Source organism: Myotis davidii, unplaced genomic scaffold (assembly GCF_000327345.1).
Source record: "Myotis davidii unplaced genomic scaffold, ASM32734v1 scaffold147, whole genome shotgun sequence".
Taxonomy (NCBI): domain Eukaryota; kingdom Metazoa; phylum Chordata; class Mammalia; order Chiroptera; family Vespertilionidae; genus Myotis; species Myotis davidii.
Window position 1 is genome coordinate 9874812 of NW_006383010.1, and position 6300 is coordinate 9881111.

A 6300-nucleotide genomic window follows, 5' to 3' on the forward strand; every position below is an offset into this window, starting at 1 on the left:
TGGCAGTTAAGAGGTTTTATTCCCTCCCTAACTTCAGGGGAAAATCCCTACCTGGGGAAACAACCTTTCTCAGAGAGGTGACCTTGGTTAAAACACATAGTGCCAAGAAGGTGAGCAAACATATTAAGAACAGTATGCCATATATGCCAGGTCCCTTGAAACAGCAAGGATGGACTGGCTCCCGGCTGTACACTGTATGTCAGATAATACAGTGTATTAAGAACAAAGCATAATGCTTTCTATGGAGTTTAAATGCTTATCCATTGTTAGATAAGTGACTAATGTATGTTATTCTTAAAAAGAAAAAAAATCACCCTTTTAGATTTGTGATCAGTACAGTAAGTTGGAATTACATATAAATATGATTGTGAAAATCCAAATTCAGGAACTTTTAAATTAAATTTTTTAGTTATCATTGCATCTGTAGAGCATACATTTTGTTTGATTGATTTGTATAATAAGAAAAATGAACAATTTTCCTAGTTAAGTGTACGTGGAAGAAATTATAAAAGTTGTCTAATGTATACCAGGATAAAAACCTATCGCCTCATTAATTTCAGACTGAGCTTCCCCTCTAAATTTATAAAGCCTAATTAAAATGTATTTGTTAATGAAGGCATAATATTTATTCAAAGTGTCAGTTAATATAAACTGTCTTTTTAAAAACCCAACATAAATAAGAAAGTGACTTTAAATCACTTTCATTGAGAGACAAGTAGAAACTTTTATATCTGCCTGATTGTTATGAAGGTGGGTGATTGTTATTATCAGACAATCGAAAGAACCAACAATTGACTTAGAAGATGAATGGGTAAAACGATATAGAGTCAGTGTTTTGTGATGATATAACATATATATACATTAAATAAAAAATAAACTAAAATTGGTGGCTTTTTTCTTTTAATTTTATACTCATTTGGTTTGTTATAAGGGCAAGTCTTGAATGAGGTAAATGTAATGCCACTTTGAATACACAGCTAAAAAATTTAGGAATAGGAGTTTTCTTTTTAGCTTGTCATGAAAATAACACCATATTCTTTGTTTTCAGGTAATAGGATGAAGAAGTGACTGAAAGAGCCTGACTTCTCACTATGAAAAAGGTAAGAATGAATGAAAGGAGCAATAGTTGTGGAAATTCAAACATATGATCACATCTTACCATTTAGTGTTCCCATTTGTAAACTAGATTTTTATTTGACACAAATATACCCAAAAATATGTGTCTTAATTTTATGTCATAAAAACAAAAGGCAAGGCATTTGTTCTATAAGATGAATAAACTTTAAGCAGCGTGTGCTAATTACCATTTCTTCTGAATGTGGCTTCTCTAGAGTTTATTCAGTGTGGTTCATCTTCAGAAAGTTGCAGAGTAATGAGGAAAAATCATACAGGAAATGCTGACAATTTTATCTATAGGAAAAGTGCCATGAACCAGAGGAAACCATTCTTAAACTGTCTTAGAATAGTTTTTTAAGCTCAGTGGGGGATAGTATAATAGAAATTAAAGCATGACTGTTATTTGCAGTTATTCCTTTAATAATAAAATTATTGCACTGTTTTTGGTCATTAGTAACACAATTGACATGACTTCCTTATGAATTTTTATGCAAGTAAAATTAGAATTGTTTTTTTTTTCCCTTAAGGCTTAGATTATATATTTTATATTTTAAGACTTGTCTAAAGTCAGGTAGCCAGTTAGTGGCAGAACTGGTAAGTGCTGGTTTCCATTTTTTCCCCCCCCCCCCCCCCGCTCATTATTGCATTCTATTTTATTTAATTCATTAACTTACCTATTTTATTTAAATTTATTTATTTAATTTATGGGGAAATATATTCTGAGGAAAATAAAAATAAATGAAAAAGAGTAAAGTGAATTCTAATTTAGGACTGTTGTTTTTGGTAATTTCCAACATCCTGGTTTATTTCATTCCCACGACATTGATGTCGCTCGGTGGATGCTGATGCTGCATGTGAGCCTGTGGTTCCAAACCTGGGCTCTGGAGTCGGACCGCCTGGGTGAGGCTGGTTCTGCCTCTCACTCGGCCTGAGAGTAGTGTTTCCCTTTAAAAAATGGGGTTGTTGTGAGAACTCAGTAAAGTGTAGTTCTTTTAAAGTATTTAGAATAGTGTTGATGCATATGGTAAATGTTAGATATTATTATGTTTACTTTAGTAATTAATGTTATCCAGGAAGATGAAAGCTTTGCTATCCCCAATTTAAAATACTAAAAAAATTGGGATCAAGTGGAAGTTTACTCCCTGGAGAGCGTTTCTCAGTGCTCCCATAATTTCTCTTAAAGACTGTGTGTTAGCTCACGGTAAGGGCCATTAAGTGAGAAACAGGAGGACAGTGTTTTCAATTAGTAAAAACTTCATAAACCAGGTTAATTAGCAGCTTAGTTACTAAATTGCATTATTTTGCTCTGAAACTCAGGCTTTATGCTAAAAAATTTGTTAAATAGACTAAGTGGCCTTAGTTCTCATTGTGATGAATTTAGGGTAAATAAATTTAAGACATGCATTAAATATTGATTAAGTATGCAAGTTTAAAACTGATTTAAGTCTTGGGAATTTGTCCTAGAAAATCTGCCAAAAACTAAGCACCATGAAAGTAGTTTCATTTTTGGTTCTGATTATAAAAGTTGACAGCTTTTGTTTTCCTAATCTAGTTAAACATATTCATAGAATTAGGGACTCATGGAGTTGGAAAACATCTTTGGGATCATGTGGTCTTATGCTTTTCAAACTTCTAACCACGGCCCCTTATTGCTCAAATGTAATCTTCTACAGAAGCCAAGAGGAGCTGCTGTGCTTGTTGCGAGGGAGGGGACTGGAGCTGGGCTTGGCACCCTTGTGGAACTGGGCTCTGCAGAGCAGGGACACACACCTCTCCTTGTACAGGTGAGGACACTGACTCTGTAGGCAGCGTGTGCCTTGCTTAGATACTCCCTCCCAGACAAACAGTGGTAGAGTCAGTCCTGGAACAAATATTGTTTCTTCTGCATGCTCTTATGATTACACCCTCTGTCTGTCATAGTAAAGAATCTAGAATTTAGAACCTTTAACAATCCAGATTCCTTTCTCTTCTCCACCTTCATTATAGAATTGTATCTGATGAGCAGGTCCATTTAACTTGATATCAGCATGATGGGCATGTCGTTGGACCAGTAAAGTTCTATCTCAAAGTTTAATTAATTAATTCATTATGTATAGGGAGCGGCTCTAGGGTCAAGCCTCGGGCTGACCTGTAGCAGGGCCACAGACAAGTCCCAGCCTGGAGGGCAGAGCCCTCCTAGCATAATTAAGCCTGACCTTGTAGCCCTCCCTAATTCCTTCCTAAGTAGCTAATGGGCTGTGGGAGGTGCAGCAAGTGTTGCCAAAACAAGAACATTTGTATACATGTTTATTTACCCTTGCTTTAATCAGACTATAAAATAAAGCATCGGCTTGCAGGCTGGGTCTTTTGTGTCCTCATCCAGGCCCAGAAGATCCACCAAGCCCCAGCTGTATTCTCGCGTCTGTCTTTTCTTCAATCTTTTACTGCCCCTCCTCAGGTTCACCCTTGGCAGTGCTGGCGCCAAGGGTGTACCTCTTGATCATCTACTATGTGCTAGGCATCATGCTAAGCCCTAGGAATATCACATTGATAAACACTCCATCTTTTTCTCTTAAATATAAAAGAAATATAGAGATAGACACATAAATAAGTACTGTGCCTCTTGCAGCTGCTAAGCTAGAAAGTAAAATTTGTGTTTAAAATGCTGATTCTTTAAACATTAAATTTTAACTGTTATGTAATGCTTTTTCCATGGTAAATATAATGTATATTTACAGAAAAGCAAGGTAATTGATTTTTTTTATTTTGATGTATTTAAAGCAAAAAAACTATTTCTTTGTAAATGATTTTTATTAAGTAGGTAATTTACTTATTGTTGTGGGTCACAAATCCTGTGGGCTGGCTGTCCCTGACCTCTTTTGGATGGCTAGGTCACTAAGAGGTTGAATAAGGCAGAGGATAAAGGGGTCTATCACTTTCAGTCTAATTCAGTGGAACCTGAAGGGGTGATGTGGAGGTGGTGGATTGTAGATGTCCTGGTAGATATATGTCTCCTTATGTAATTACTGATGGCGAAGGTCACCGTTTACCATAACTAGTCAAAATTGCTTTTCAGCCTTGCGTATTTCCTCTCAATGACTGAGATTGATTGATTAGCCATTATCTAGGCAAAGTAAAGACTTCCTTTGGCAGGGAAAATTAATTGGAGCACCAGAGACCCACGCAGCTATGCTAGGCCTCATTCTGGGATTCTTTGCCATCTTGAAGCTTTGTTCATGTTAAGAGTTCAGGGTTTTGAGAGTCACCTTGCCTCCCCACTACAGGTGCTTACCTATTTGTCTGCTATCTTGATGTTAAATTGTGCCTATCCTTGTCTGCGACAATAAATCAGGCTGTTTCTGTCATAGTGGGCTGTCCACCATACAGTGAACACTGCCTAACCTTATTCTATCAAGCCATGTTTACTTACCTACCAACCTTAGAGAGGGCATTTGATGCCTGTATCATGATGCATGTGTCTGTGCTTATTTCTGTCTGAAAGCTCACCTCATTCTCTAGGCATTCTGTGTAATAAAGTTTATATTGAAGGCTTTCGTCTCTGTAATGGAATCACTTGTACAAATCCTTCTGCAGTAAATGACTGTAAAGCTCAACAGAATCTCTAAGACAATACATTGAAGGCATTGGAGAATAACCAACATAGTTAGGACCTAAGAGGGGTTATGATCCTTTAAAGATGAAGAGTTTATATGCTGAACTTAAATTCTCCTTGGCTTTTCCAATGAGGCGAGCATTTTCTAAATCAAGCACAGGTGAATGATGTATCAAGAAGAGTGTCATTGTTATTGAACTAAAGAGAAAGAAGACAGAATTTTGGGCAAAGTGGCTAGGACAAGAGGGACAAATTTCTGGAGAGGAGGAACTCACAAAGTGGCCCAAATATCTGAAAATAAATTCTGCTCAAGTACTAATCTGCACACAGGAAGGACAAAGACCCTCCAAAACCTGGCACAAAAGGACATCTGGGAGGCCAGATAACCGACCTGGGATATATGTAGTTGCATAAAGCTGGGGAAAAAGAGAGGAATTTAGATGCTGCCAAGGTGGAGGGACATTGGTAGGCTTTCAATGGAGACACTGTCTGTCAAGCCCAGGAGTAGGTACCCAACCCTAGGAAAACGGAAATAGATAAGCCCTAACAGAGCATTAAGTTGAGCCTAGATAGGATCAGATGATCTACCAGATTTTTTTTTTCCTGAATGTAAGAAAAAATTTAATTTTTTAGAAGGAAGATAACATTCAGAGTCTCCATGCTATTCATCATTCAATAAAAAAAATTACAAGGAATGCTATAAAACAGGAAGAAATAACCGAAACCCAAGAGGAAAAAGACAGTAATAAACCCATTGGCGATTCAGATATTACAGTTATCAAATAGGGACTTTAAAGTAACTGATTGATAAAATCAAGAAAATGATGCACAAAAGAGATGAAAAGATGGATAACTTCAACAGAAGATTGGAATTTGTTTAAATTAATCAAATGCATACTCTTGAACTGAAAAATACAAAATTTAACGTTAAGAACTTTGAACAGCCAGATGAATACACCAGGGTTTAATAAACCAGGAAACAGGTCAAAATAAGCTAGGATAGAAGAGAAAATAGAATAGAGCATACAAACATGCAGTATACGAACTGACTTCGGAAGTCACTGTTTTCCAGAAAGAGACTTCACACTTAGGAGTTCTATGAATTGCTTTCTTCTGGACTATTGGATGCTATTGGAAACATACTTAGACACAACTAATTCCATTGCTGATGCAAATCATTTATATTTCAAGGGAACTTAAGTAATTGAGAGATACTTTTAACTTTAAATGTTAATGGAAAATCTGTTTTCTGTAAATGGTATTATTGTCAAAATTTGACGATGACTGAACAGAGAAAAATTCTGGGGAGTAGGAATAATCTGGACCAAGTTTTCTTTCTATAGGAAATAATGCAGTGCCATAAGAATGGATTACTATTTCCCTGTTTTAGTTCTTTCTTATTCTTATTCTGGTTTTCATTTCAAAACAATTTGGATCATTAGCAGACCCCTCCACTTGCTGCTGTCTTCTTGCTTCCCATTTTTGAACTGTTCAGTGCTTATGTTCCTTAGCTTTTTACTCTATTAAAAGTCTATAAGGTTTTCCATTTCTGGAAAGTTAGGCAGAGAGCAGAATTGTTTTTATCCAAATCT